Genomic DNA, 16,146 nt, shown 5'->3' on the forward strand with positions numbered 1-16,146 from the left:
GGTTTTGCTTCCAGCAATGCTGTTGCAAGACATGAATTGTAGCTTAGGAGTGACACATCTCATTAATATGCATTGCACACTGCCTCGCGCTACACACAGTTGCGCAAAAACATAAACTCCATGTAGGCACTGCACAAAGTCTACACAGAGTTTATTGAATCCCGGGAAATATGTAAACCAACTGTAACAAAATAATTCAAGATTGTTAGAGAGATAAAAGAATTGGTGGTGGCATCTTTAAAAAAGGAAGAAGCAAATCCCATAGCATTTGTCGTAAAATACATGGAAAATAATGTTCGGAAGGAGTAGTGAAATTTAAAAGAAGACAGGATTTGAACAGCTAATGATCATCATTAATTGTTAAAAAAAGAAAATGTCTGTAATGCATGAAATTCTTGAAAAATTGTACAATTATTTGTTTTCTGTTCTATAATTAAATGTGTGCAGGGGTCATTATTTTAATGCTGTGAAGTTAAAATACATGTTGTGAATTTAGAAAAATACGTTTATAAAAACAGTTTTGTCTATAGTCAAAAATGGCTATGTGCCTTAGAAGTGCCTATTGTCAATCAGCTGCATTAAGAACTGAAATATCACATCAGTCTACATAGATTATTTAGGGGTCCAAATGTAGAGATGATACGTCAGCAAGCAAAGGAGAGTAGTTTTGCTGGAATTAAATTCATTCTCAAGTCTTGGTGAGTACCTTCATGAGGTGGACCCTGTTTTTAACAAAATCTCACCAAGACAACACTGATATATAAACTGTATTTTATATAGCATATATCATGGACAGAAGTAGGTTAAAAAATATCTGGGAGCACATGACCCAGAATAAAAAAGTGTTGAATCATGGTAAGTACACTGGTGCCAGAAATGGAAAAAATAACAGTGTAGAATCCTCAAGACAAGGACAACTTCCTACAATGGGGCTAAGCCAGGCCTAGGGAAAGGATGTTCCCCTGTTAAAGAAGGAAGTAGCAGTCCACAAAAATCACAAAAACTGATAGGTTAAACAAGAGCCATAATGACGATAGACTGGACTATTGAGGATAAGAAAGAAATTATGTATTGTTACTATTATGCAAGAAGCCCAGAATTTCCAGACAGAAGATATACAAAAAGATTAAGAGAGAAACTAGAGGAATGAAAAATACTTCCACAAGAAAAACTGCCAGAAGCTTCAGATAAGAATTAGTGTTCATTAATACAACAGATTTGTGAAAAACATTGTATAGACTAGGAAACCTTGGATTGTTTGGAAAAAGAAATGACTGAGGAAATGCAAAAATATAAAGAACAAAATCTAGACACTTTTGAAAGGTATAAAAAGGAAATATGGGCATAGGAAAGAAAGAGATCTGATATAGTGCAATATTTATGCAAAGGGGAAAGCTAAATTAATCAACACAAAAAGGGCAGCCTGAAATATATTCAAAGAGAAATACAGGCAAAGGCATCCAGATGTGGACAATTTCATAATAAAAATAAGATCACAGAGAGGGAATATAGAACAGAAGAGCAGTAACAAAAATAGAAGATGAAGTTATGGAATACTTGTGAGGTGAGGGATTTAGTGCAGAGAGTCTAATATAGGTTAAATCGCAGCATGATGGAACAAGTCCCCACTGTAAGGAGAAACAGGAGGAGCAGCAGACATCTGAAGAAGAAATATGGACATGGGAAAGAAAAAGAGATTTAATATGGCGCAATATTTATGCAAAGGAGAAAGCAAAACTAATCAATACAAAAAGATAAGCACCAAAGATATTTGAAGAGAAATACAGGCAAAGACATCTGGACATGGAGATAAAAAAAATAAGAAAACAAAGAAGTAAAATAGAAAAAAAAATAAGTAGTAATGGAGAAGTTAAAGAAATAGAAACTGAGGTTATAAATTACCTGCAAAGTGAAGGATGTGTGTAGAAAATCTAACTCAGATAACATCACAGCAGGACAGAGCAATAGATCACCAAATTAAGGAGAAACCACTTTAATGGGAAACACCTGATCAGTTGCCATATGAAGATACTTTGGAGTCTTCCACAGGAAACCAGTACAAACTTTCAGTAGGAGTTGCACAGCAAGGGAAGGAACAGTAAACTGTGGCAACTCTAACACAGCCAATGCTGTGGAGTGATAGACCAGTGAGTTCCCAAATGAAAGAGCAACAGATGACACAGGATGAAACTGAAGAGAATGTGGCACAGTAAGATGCTCTGAAACTTTCTATATAATGCCCACAGGAAATGGAGAACAAAGAACGTGCCCTCAGTTTAGAAGAAAATTATTTAAGGGAAGAGTTGCTTGATTTAATAAAAATGGACAGACATACTAAGATTAATGAAAGAAACAGACTACAGAAAGTCAATAAAACCCAAAAAGTTAGAAGTTTTCTGAAACAAACGAACATAGTAATTAGGACTGTCCAAACAGATTCATATGATATAACAACAGTAAATAGGATATACTACTGTGCAGCTAAATTAATAACAGATAAAGTCTTACCACAAAAACACAGGGTACTAAGCGAAAGGAAGGGGAGAAATCAAATGCCATTGTGGAAGTATCAAAGAGAGAAAACTATAAAGCAATTAAGACAAGAAGTGTCACTGTCAGTCGAGTGTAGAAGAGGGAACAGATCAATAAACATACTCAGAAAGATAGATTTGATAAAAGCAATGAGCAGTATCAGAACAGATCCAGATCTTTTGTGCACTATCACAAATAGCACTATCACAAATAATAAACTAAAAATATTAGCACAGGTAAAAAAAGCTTAGAAGATATGCAGATAAATATAATGGAAAAGTACAAAATAAGCAATTAATTGACAACACAAAAAACTTTTATAGAGAATTGGGAAACAAGGGAAAAGAAATTGAAATACCACAAAAAAAATAAATAAATACATACATTTTAGAGAAATATCTATGAAGATCCTATGGAACATAACAAAGATGGTAAATGGATAGAGGAAGTAAAAGAAAGAATAAGAAGTTCAAATGTACAGGATATAAAATGGGTTGAAGAAATGGCTAGAGAGATTAAAATAACGCTAAGAAAGGCTCCTAACTGAAAAATCCCAGGACCAGATGCAGGACCTAACTTCTTGCTAAAAGTATTAACATCTTTACATGAAGATTTAACCATGAGTAAGAACTATGTGCATGTGCACCCTGAACAGATACCAGCCTGGTTAACAATAGGAAAAACAAAACTTGTACATAAGAGTGAACCTGCAGGCTATCCTAAAAACTATAGACCAATAACTTGCCTTTCAACGATGTGTAAACTATACAATGGAACTGATGCTGCTAGAGCTTATAGTAATTTTGAAGAAAACTCAATCGTGACAATAGAACAAAAGGGTAATAAAAGAAAGTCATATGGAATAATGGGTCATTTGTTTTTAAATAAAGTCTTAATGTAGCACTGTAACAGGGGGAAGAATCTAAGTATGGTATGGATAGACAAAACATTTGACAGTATCCCACATTCATGAACAAAAGAGTGCTTACAAATAGATAAGATACACCCTACACTAATCGATTACATTACAGCGACCATGAAGCAGTGTCAAACTACTTTGCAGTTAAGCCATGATAAAGGATAAATTATTATTCCACGGGTATAAATTCAAAGGGGATATTCTGTCTGTCACCACTGCTCTTTTGTCTTGCCCTTAACCTATTAAGCTGTCTACTTAACACATTAGGTCATGGCTACTGTTTGGGTCCCAGAAAAAAACAAAGTGTAAAGACTTCTCGTCTTCTTTGTGTAGATGATTTCAAAGTATATAGCTCATCAGATGAGGAAGTGAAAGCACAACTGCATGTGGTTTAAACTTTTTCAGATGAAGTAAGAATGTCATTTGGTCTTGATAAATGTTCAAAAGCAACCTTTAAAGCAGGATAGCTGCATCACCAGGAAAACATCAGTTTTGGACTGTAATATGATATAAAAGAACTTGAGCAAGAGGGACTGCATACATATTTGGGAAATGATGAAGGATCAACAATAAAACATGAGTAAATGAAAATAAAACTTAGTAAGGAATATTTTATTAGACTTAATACTGAAAACAGTGTTATCATCTAGGAACAAAGTCCATTATGTAAACCAATTTGCTCTTCCTGTCCTAACTTACAGTTTTGGAGTTATTCACTGGCCCCAAAGATATTGGATAGGTTGGACATAAAAAAAGGATGCTTCATGCTCATCAAATCATTTATAATAATCAGTGCATATCGAGATCATGTATTCATATGGAAAACCACCTGTCCCACTTTGCAAGGGACAGTCACTCTTTGAGCAGTTGTGTCCTGCGAAAATATTGAAAAAATGGCAAAAGTCCTGAGATTTTAGGACAAAAATATTTCATAAGTTTTCTTTAATAGTTGCATAAAACAGTTATTTTTTTATCTGAAACACTTAAATGTTATATGAAATCTCATAGGCACCTCAAATTCTATAAGAATAAGCTTTTATTTTGCAAAAGATTGAAATTCCATCCTTTGCACTGGTTATGGGTATAGTTTATCCTGCAAAATCTGACATTTTTACAAAACATGTCCCACTTTACGCATTTGAAAAGGTGGCGACCCTATATATTCCTCATTCTGAAGGAGGTATAGGCCTCCTAGAAATCGATTAAATGTATAGATCTGCAATTGAGGGGCTGCATATATATTTGCTGACCTCACAAGACAGAAATGTAGTGAAAGTTTTGAAACATGAGGAGAATAAGTCTAAAATGACTTTTCTGTTTACCAGAAGCATATCAGCATCAAGTGAGAATGGAAATCAAACCAGAAGTAGATAAAAATCAGGCAGCAACTAAATGTGCCAAAAACTGAAAGATTATGAGGTTAAGGATCAGCTGAGAAAGCAAGAAATGTGGAAAATGCATAAATATAGTTGAAAGTATAGAAAACTCTTGTACAACCTCATGTTGCTCACGATCTAATGCAGGAATGATTAAGGAGAGGTGAATTTAAACCAAAAGATGAAAGGTTAATATTGGCAGTCCAAGATAGGGGAGTATGTATAAGATGGTTTACAAAGTCCATTGAACGTGTGGGAGAAACAGACAAATACAAGCTTTGTAAAACGAAATTGAAAACAGTTGCACATCTTGTTGCTGGTTGTGAAATACTCATGACAGAAGGACTGTATACTGAAAGGCATAATACTGTGGCAATATTGTTGCATTGGGGATTGTGCAAACATTATGATATTGAAGTGGCTGAAAAATATTGGAAACACAAGCCACAAAGCATTATAGAAAATGATGAAGTTTGTTTCACATGGGTTCACTCATTACCAAACTTTCAAAAAACAGATACGAGAAAACCATATATAGTAGTCCATGAAAAGAAGACAAAAGTATCATTGATCACTGAGACTGCTACACCCAGTGACTACAGTGTCTTACATACAGACAGACACAAAGTCATAAATTACCACGATTTGCAGGCAGAAACAAGGTCAGTGTGGAAAAAGGATACCCAGACAGTTCCAGCATTAGTAGAAACAATGGGTCTTAAAAAAAGAATTTATAATTATACTTAAATATGTTACCGATACATGTAACTCCATACAAATTGCAGAAGGAGTCATTACTGGGCACATTGCAGGTGCTGTGAAGAGCACTTTTGGCTAACATCAAAGACTGAAACAATACTAATTTCATGAACTTTAATCACACTTTGACTTAGGAATGGGGTCCATTCCTATCATGTTATTAGAAACCCAAATGGCTTAGAGAAATTAAAAAAGAATATACATAGGTTATAGCTAGCCTCCTGCTATCCTGGGGAAGGAGATGGTACCACCACTGCTATCACTCATAATTAGTGACTGACCAGGCATATTCATAGTAAGCCAGCTGTACATAACTGCATGTACTGGTTTGTAAATTTCATTCAAAGGGTGACAGGCAATGTTAACATAACATGACCTAACATAGCTGTGCCTACTAAACCCGTTTAGGCTTTTACATACATGGCATGACATAAATGAAAGGCTCATGTAGTTCTGGTGTATGCCTTTAAGCTATGCTGCCTGCATGCTTATATAATTTGTCATTTCAATAGCATAGACACTTATTGGTCAAGAATTGATTAGATGCAATATATATATATTTTATACCCATGCCTGCTAACAATCAAGCCTTGCCACTTTTAGATCCTTCTTCACCTGCTGGAGTGTGAGCCTTTTGCAGAGCCATCGTAAATATAGCCTTTGGGGAGTTTTCTTCCTATGGTGATACAATGCTCACCATTGGCTAATATAGGCAACTGTGTCACTGCAGGAGTGCCCTACACTCTCCCCATTGTTTATGTTTTCCCCAAAACACATCATTCTCAGAAAACCACAATCCCTGGTTTGATGTCGCCAAAACCACATTTATGTGCAAGCCTCTACTTGGCATGTCAGCAGCTGGCTAACTGGGGCTGTCGTTGGTTTTTGTTTCTCTCTGTCTTGCTCCCCTCCCAGGATGAGTGAATTTATGCAAGCCACTTTTTCAATGTCAGCTGCAAGTTGCACCAACACCCAAGCACCTAATCAATCTCTGGCTGTCTGGGTCATACTTGGGGCTTTATCTATCTATACCACAAAGCCAAAGAAACAGGCAGTATGCAGTATAAGCCATAATTCTGGGGTGGGTTACATGGGCTGTTCAGTTTAGCAAATCCAATACTGAAACTCATATATTTTGTTATCCATTATGTTGACCATGTGCACTAACTTTATACTTTTCTTGATATTACAGCAGGGCACAGAGGTATTCATTAGTAGTCTATTTGTTATTAGTGGACCAGGATTAGGGCATACTGCCTAAGAAATAGGGAACCATAGAGCTGCACCCTTCCTTATTAAAGCTGGCTTTAGTGTCAACACATGGTTGCCAATTGGTGATAAAGTTGATGGGCTTCTTAGTGTGATTACGTTTTTCTAGTGCTGATTTTTGAAGGTACTCCAGGTGTTTAATTTACTTGTCCAAGACTTAAGTATTTTTCCTTGTTGTAATTCTGGTCATATGATACGTAACAGTATGGTCAAGGAAAGGATTGTCAGCAATTTGAGTAAGTATATATAGCTATATCTGACAACAATTGCTGATTAGCAGAATGCATCTGGTTGTACATCAACTCTCACTAGCATTTTTCCTTTTTTATTTCATGTATGTTGTACACCTATGTCAGTCATTGCAGTAAAAATCATGTTGGGAGATACAGAATAAGTAATAGGGATTCCATCACGGTCATAACAGAGACAGATCCCTCAATTTTAGATTTTGAAGCAGGATCTGTTGAAGGTGAGGGTCACTAAAAAAGAAAATGCCCCTGTTACTTGAGGCTTTCTTGTAGGGCTGCTGTAACTATTTAAAACAAAAAACACCTACAAAATGTCTGGCATGAACTCTAGATATCCCATGGATCTGCATGTATCGGCAGTTGGCCATACCACCATTAGTGGGGAGACTGAGGTAATGATATGGTTACACCACTGGAGTCAGGATCTTCACTAGTGCTTTTAGTGACTGAACAGGCAATCGATGCTTTTGATTTCTTTGGATAAGCAGGTTTAGAATTTGACATATGGCTGCGTATGGCTTTCTTCCATACTATGGCTGCCACTACTAGAAACTATACAGGCCAAGTGTGGGTTGAAGTTCATGAAATGGTGTAAGTTTCATCAGCACCACCTTCATCTGACCAAGCTGTGACCCATTTCAGCTAGCTGCTTGCATCCAATTATTAACATACAGAATTACAATGCAAGAGATACGTGTGACATGGACATGACATTTGCCATTCTGTATAATATAAGAAGATGTGATATAGCAATCTCGTGTGCCACTTTGGGGGATCTTTCCCTCACCCTGTACACAGCAGTCTACCCTCTGTGAATAGCATAAGCGCAGTCCTGCAGCAAAACATATGAATCATACATCAACAGACTTAGGCTCTGCTGTAGCAATCCATGACCTGTATGGCTCTGTGGATGATATATGCATGCCAATAGTGCTAATGCTAGATCTGATACAGCAAACTTGTATGTCATTTTGGGCATCGTTTACACAAGCAGTGTATAGCAGTATATCTACAGCATAAGGGCTGCCCTGCATCAAAACATATGGATTGTGCAGGAACAGACATAGACTCTATTGTAGCAAACTGTGGATGCTCATGACTTTTATAACTCTGTGGATGACATACATGAGCCAAATGTGCAGGGTTCAGAGTTTGTTGTTAGGCTGTAATGACACATGATTATTAGCTAAGACAATGGATGTCAGTTGTTGGGCCCAGTTATGTTCCAACCAGCTAGCACTAGTACTAATAGCTTCCAATAAGTTGTGAGATGATTGGGAGGTACTACCTTTGCATATCCACTTACTAGTGCTTCAGATAAAAATACCCACGGCTGTGAAAATGATGTGCACATCCACAGCTGATGTGAGCCTGCATTAATTTGTGTCATGTGTTGTATGTATGGTCCTGGACCACAGTTTATCTGAATGTTACAGAAAGAAGATAATATATTGACTTTTTCCCTTTGGTATATAGTAACTGAGCAAATTACAGTTTGTCTTATCTTGCTTATGGCAACAGATCAGGTTTGTGTGCCATTATGATGTTCATCAGAGGCTGGAAAATTACTATTCTTCACATCTGCCTTCATTACAGTATGACACATGCAATTGACTGAGTTCATCTGCATCTTCCTCCTCCTCTTCTTCATCTTGCTGTGTACCACATCAGCCTCCAATTATGTTGCATGCTGTTTAATTGCCAACCTCTCCCAGTCACCATGCAGTATTACATAGGATGGAGGCATTAAATCATCCTTTTCAGGTGCATATTGACACAGTCCCTGAGGTTTTTAAGAACCTGAATCACCACATCAGGTCATTGGACCACAAGTACTAGTATGACCGAGTCATAGGCTATGTGGCTGTAAATGACCTGAGAAATAACTCCCTAGACTATGTGAAGAGAGACATCATGGGAGCTCTCACAATATGTGTCCCAAAATAAAAAAGCTGGAAAGAACCTAGCACTGAACAGCATTTTACCTTCTCCAAGCATGATGCCAAAATATGAACATAGGATGATTCACTTTAATAATTGGCTTAGTTCCTGGTGTTATTTTAAGGGGGTGCAATATTTGTCATCATGGAAGGAGATTGTCAGCAGACCACTCCGCTTTACCAAGGATGGTTTGTACTTCTCCCTTCTAGGCTTTTGAATATTAAATAAAACATTGTCCACCCCATAGTGTCTTTTTTAGTCAATGACAAACTGAAAGTACTTCTGACATAGCAAATTAAAACAAAAAAAAATCTAAATGTGTCTCAGTGCCAGGAGTCTAAACAAGAAACTCACTCCCTACAAGCTCTCCTCAATCTAGATAATGCTGACATCTGTGCAGACACTAAGACATGGTTTAAAGATGTGGAGAACATACCAGCAGTTTCAAGGCTATAATGCCTTCAACACATTTAGATCAATTACCACACAGACAGGAACTAAAGCTGGAGGTGTCTCAATTTACATCAGAAATAAATTAACTTTAAGGCTGGTCAAACAGGTCAAAGCACTTGAGCTTCTCCATGTTCAAATCATGGTAGGTAATTTCCTATACTACTTTCTTGCAAGCTATAGCTCCCCCTCTGTGACCCAGGAAAACTATAACATGTATTTGAGTTTACTGGAAACACTCACCATCCAACCCAATACCATATTCATGGGCAAATTTAATTACCCACTATTAACTTAGAATCATATTTGACACCAAACATCCTTGACCAGCTTGTCAACATGCTGACCAAGTTTGTAAACATACTTTATGTGTTCCCCACTAATATGGGAGAGTGCCACATACCCCCCTAGTGTAATGTCTTCTCCGGTAAGGTCAGACCACAAAATGGTCTCCTTTGAAGTAGAAATAAAACCTGGAACCCCAGCTAAACCTGGAATATTCAGGAACTACTCTAAGGCTAATGTCTTACCATTAAGTGATAAGCTGGCAAAATTTCAAGCCTCCAAAGACCCAGAGAACACTGCTGCCTATGTAGAACTGTTCAAAGAAACCCTATAGAAACATGCTAATAGTTGCATAGTGGCAGCTGTATCCACCAGGAATAAGTACAGAACTAACTCAAAAAACAAGCCGCCCTGGTGGAATCACATCAACAGGCAATATTACAGAAGGAAGAAAATTGTGACACAAGCATGGCAAAAATTAGGAGGTGTAGCACACAGCAGGATGCAAACACTCTTATCAAACTAAACAAAGCCAAAATTGAGGTAAGTTTGGCCTCCTAGGCTAAAGCAACCACAAAGCATTCTTTAGCTATGTCTGCAACCTCAAAGGCAATGAACAGTTGTGTGCAGAGCTGATTGTAAGTAGAGCTGCATGTACTAAGCCAGAAGATATAGTAAACCTACTAGCAGAAACATTCAGATCCAAATTTCCCCCTTATTCCCCCTCAACCTCTCCTCAGGAAATACCATAAAATATAACTCACCCTACTACCACTAGGAAACAAGTCCTCAATGCTCTCTCTATAGCCAAGAACAGTGAATGCATTGATGGGCTCAGACAAAATCCAAGGATGCCATCTAAATAGCATAAACATGATTAATAAGGTCCTCTGGAATCATTATTTAACCATAGCCTCCAGACGTCATGCCTAATGAAGGGAGAATAGCAACAGTCATCCCTCTGTCTGAAGGTAGACCAACAACAGGCCCTGGAAACTATAGACTCATATGTCTCACTAGTCCCATATGCAAAGTCATGGAAAGACTTATCATGGAAATGATCAATAATGACATAGGAAACCTCCCGACACTGGACCCAACACAATTTGGTTTCATCAAGGGCAGGTCATGCCTATTCAACCTGGTGGAGTTCTTTGAGAAGATCACCAAAGCAATGGATAAGGGCAAAATGCTTTTTCCTGCATTCCTTTACCTGGCCAGGGAATTTGACACAATAATTCACTTGGGCATTTTGACAAACTCAAGATGTTAAGTATAAACCTTATGTCACCCTGTAGATAGACAGCTGGTTCACAGACAGGACCCAGGAAGTCAGACTTAAGGAGTCCACCACTACAAAGAGGACAGTCACAAGTGGAGCTCTACAGGGATTGGTCCTGGAACCACTCCTTTTTGGCTTTTTCTTCTCTGAAGTGAAGGCCAATGTTAAGGGCCACTGGCTGACCAAACTTGCAGATGACTGAAAATTAGGAATAGTCATAGAATCCCTCATTGATAATTATGTTTTCCAGGAAGGAATGATACAGGCAAATAATTTATGTCATAGCCATGGGCTAAAACTAAATGCCAAGAAATGCATAATAATATCCTTCAGGAAGGCATTCATCCCTGGTAACTATGATATTGACAAAGCATCCCTAAGAGTCAACCCAGGAGACAGGGACTTGGGGACACATATGTGGCATCTAGGTCCAAGGAGGTCATTGTTCCATTGTATTTAGCATTCATCAGACTTATACTTTAGTACAATTACCTATTTGGTATGTACCTAACAATTAGAATGTCCACAGAGGTTCCTCAATAAAAGAAAAGTAAGTAACATGTCCTATGCAGATTGCCTCAAAGCCTAACCCTTTATTCTATGTCTTACAGACCGCTGAGTGGAGATCTATGCCTGACATACAAGGCATTATCAAACCCCATCCAGATAGACCTGCTGCATATCTTCAAAATAAGCAACACCAGAATTACCCATTATAAACTTATATATATATTTAGACTTAAACCTTGCCTGTCATATAAATAAGACCTGCTGGAGAGACAGGGATGTGCCCCAGGTACTACCTTGTCTCTGAATCAGGCTGCACATCCATGTGAAGCAGAGTTTCTCCCTAACTCAGTTCAAGTGTAACTTGAACAACTGGATGGGGAACAGGAAATTTATCCTTGGTTTGGCACCTATGTGTCTAATGGACACAGGCAGCCTGTAAATGGTTTATCTCCCAATCCCCTGCTTATGACCTCATCAGCACAGCATAAGTGGACTGTTTTCAAATGTTTCATCTCCCAAGCCCTCTTTTACACTTATCAAGGGTTCCAAAACTTGTCAGAGACTTGGGATGCATGACTTGGATTAAAAATACCCCAGTGGTCATTAGCTAAGCACATACCTATGAACCTATGAAGGTATAAGGATGCTCTCTCTCTCTCTCTCTCTATATATACATATATATATATATATATATATATATATATATATATATATATATATATATATATATATATATATATATATATATATTTATATATATACTCCATTGTTGTACATGTTTGCCTCTGTTTAATTGTCAATCTCCTTAACAAACCTTTGAGGATATTAGATGAGAATGACTACTGAACTTTGGGAATGAAACATAACCTATGAGATAAATATTCAACTGAGTTGACGGAGTATGTTGTATAATGTGTCTTCTCAGGGATTGCTACCCATTATGATAGTCTTATGCTACCTACTCCTGGGAGAATTCCCAACAGTCAACACCGATTTGTCATATGTAAGCATTGCGGGCACCTCTATTATGTTTGCAAGACATGCCGTAAAACAGAAATAAACTACGACAAGAAAAGAAAACAGCTTCAGTAAGCAAACAGTCGTAAAGTCCACAAAGCACTTTTCGTTTAATAAAATTAAACTTCTTCAGATGCATACACACATAAAACATTTTTTACTTAAATAAAATACCAGGAAGTGATTCAGCCAATCAGCACACATGCTTAGATGACATCAGCTACCAGAATTAACCCTTCCTGTTCTGCATATAATGCAATATTACCCTTTGAAACCAAGGCAATACTGCCATTAAAAAACAAGAATGACTGAAGCTATAATTTATACGGCTTCTATAAATTGCAAAATATATCAGTAGATGCCACATCATATTAAACATATAAATAATAATAAAGATAATAATAATGCCTATAAAAATTGCTTTACAAATTATTATTTTAAACTATCCTACCATGCTTCAAAGTATATACATACAAGTGTATACAAAGATGTGTATGAAAATATTTAATCTCATCAAATACAATCCCTATTAGATCGCTGTTGAATATTTATAATATAAACATATACATTGCTGAAATTATATACCAATTCATATTTTAAGAAAAAAGTCATACTACTTCGTTACAACACTGCCTAGCCCAGATAATTAACTTAAATTAAGATAGTATGAATGTATGTTTGAGACACAGTTACATTGCGTAGAAACAGTATAGGGAATGTTAACCTAATATTAGTACATAATTTTAAATAACAATACATAACAATACTAAAGTCAATTCTGTATCTATCATGCATACTGTGCCATTTACTAAATTAATACTGTGCCATACACTAAATTAATAATATGCAGTCTAAATGACCATTAGGAAAACTCTAAGCTAATATATATACTATAACATTCACTGTAGTTCATTATTACTGAAAATAGAAATTATCAGTAATATTAACTTAAAAAGTTTAAACATTTTTTATATATATTTTTTATATATATAAAACGCAACTGAAAGGCACATTCTGTCATCTAGTTAGACTTTTCAATTTAAGTGCACATCAGAAAAACTAGAACAGCCATTGAGTGGGAGGGTGACATAATGGTCATGGTGTTTACCTTACAAACACAAGGTGCAGGGTTTGATTCTCACATAGAGTAATTGGCTAGGCTTAGAATGGCCCACAAGAGCATTTAGCCTAGTGTGAACCTAGGAGTGACCTCGCAAACCTCTTGTATCAGAGGCACATGGGATATATGCAAATTACCCTTATGAAGATCAGTGTTTCAGCTAACTAGCAATTCTGAATGCCCATAACTTGTTTTGTCATTTTAATGGACAATTTCAGGCCAATAAAATCAACCCCCACTAGCTGTGGATATGCATATTTCAGCCTTATTATTACCTCGTCAGCACAGCACAAGCAGAATGTTTGACTAAGCATAAGAAACACAGGGCTGTTATACCCAGATGATGTCCATTATCATTAGGGTCACTGCAAAAATATCACAAACAACAAACTAAAACAATAAGTGAGAAGGTCACTGAAAAACCAATCAGTAAAAACAAAATGAAAACTCCAGCAAAGCTATGTATATGCATATCCACAGCTTGTGGGGTTTGGCTTTATTGGCCTGAAATTGTCCATTAAAACAACAAAACAAGTAATGAGCATTCAGAATCAGCAATTAGCTGTAACACCTGATGTTCATAAGGATCATTTGCATATATCCCATGTGCCTCTGATACAAGAGGTTTGGGAGGTCACTCAGTGGAAGTTCTAGCTTTGCTGGAGTTTTCATTTTGTTTTTACTGATTGGTTTTTCAGTGACCTTCTCACTTATTGTTTTAATTTAAATCGACATCTAATCGTACACATGTCATTGATCCCTGGGAAATAGTGTGCAGTGCATTGAGGTGAATTTGCCAATAAAGTTCTACTTAAATTGAAAAGTCAAACTAGATGACAGAATGTGCCTTTCAGTTGTGTTATATATATAAAAAAAAATGTAACTTTTTAAATTAATATTACTGATAATTTCTATTTTCAGTAATAATGAACTACAATGAATGTTATAGTATGTATATTAGCTTAGAGTTTTCCTAATGGTCATTTAGACTGCATATTATTAATTTAGTGTACGGCACTTAATTCTTAATTCTAAGTTAATTATCTGGACTAGGCAGTGTTGTAATGAAGTAGTATGAATTTTTTTGTTAAAATATGAATTGGTATATAATTTCAGCAATGTATTTGTTTATATTATACATATTCAACAGCAATCTAATATGGATTGTATTTGATGAGAGTAAATATTTTTATACACATCTTTATATACACTTTTATGTATATACTTAGAAGCACGGTAAGATAGTTTAAAATAATAATTTTTAAAGCAATTTTTATAGGCATTATTATTATCTTTAATATTATGTATGTATATGTTTAATATGATGTGGCATATATTGATATATTGTGTAATTCACAGAAGCTGTATAAATTATAGCATCAGTCGTTCCTGTTTTTTAATGGCAGTATTGCCTTGGTTTCAGAGGGTAATATTGCATTGCATGCAGAACAGGAAGGGTTAATTCTGATAGTCGATGGCATCAAATCATGTGTGCTGATTGGCTGAAGCACTTCCTGGTATTTTATTTAAGTAAAAAACAGTTTTTTGTATGCATGCATCTGAAGAAGTTTAATTTTATTAAACGAAAAGCACTTTATGCACTTTACGACTATCTGTCTGCTGTCTGAAGCCATTTTCTTTTTTTGTAGATGTTTGCAAGACATACTAGTTATAGCCCTATCAACAATGGAAGCAACTTTGCAGCTGAGAAAGTTGAAGCATTCTGATTGCCCTGTGGAACACCTACGCAATGGTTTACTATTCTTATAGCATAGCAACCATTAAATGTACTTGCACAGAACATGGATCATACTCCTGTGGGTTGTTTTAGTAATGTTAATGATGACTAGGTGAATTCATCTAGTGTATAATTTGCAGTCCACTGGCATGTCCCAGTAGGTAGTATGCAGGTGTGGCATGTGGAAGTAACCTTTGTGATTACTTATATGAGACAGAGCTGGTAAGATGTGAAAAGTGCATCTATGTCATATAGAGCGTTTGCCCAGTTATTGTAGGAAGGTTTTGGTGATGTATACCATCTCCCTTCAAACATGTCAGTGCAAACAAGGCTAATGTTCAAAAATCTCATACAGCTTAATGGCACCTTTAGCATTTTTTCATCACCTTTTACCAAACTGCTTTCTTTTGTTCAGCTAATTTTTGCTAGGCTTGGTTAATCAAACAGTGTGAGTACAGCGATGTAACTTTCTTCATAAATCTTTTTTTTTTCCAGGACAGCTAACACAATTTCCACTATAACATATATGTTTGTCAGAATGCATGCATGGAAAAACCTTATGTATATATATATATATATATATATATATATATATATATATATATATATATATATATATATATATATATATATATCTTTAGATAGAAAGAAATGTATATACACACACACACACACACACACACACACACACACACACACA

The sequence above is a fragment of the Protopterus annectens genome, chromosome 1.part1 (assembly GCF_019279795.1).
Source record: "Protopterus annectens isolate FY-2018-M chromosome 1.part1, PAN1.0, whole genome shotgun sequence".
Lineage (NCBI taxonomy): Eukaryota > Metazoa > Chordata > Ceratodontiformes > Protopteridae > Protopterus > Protopterus annectens.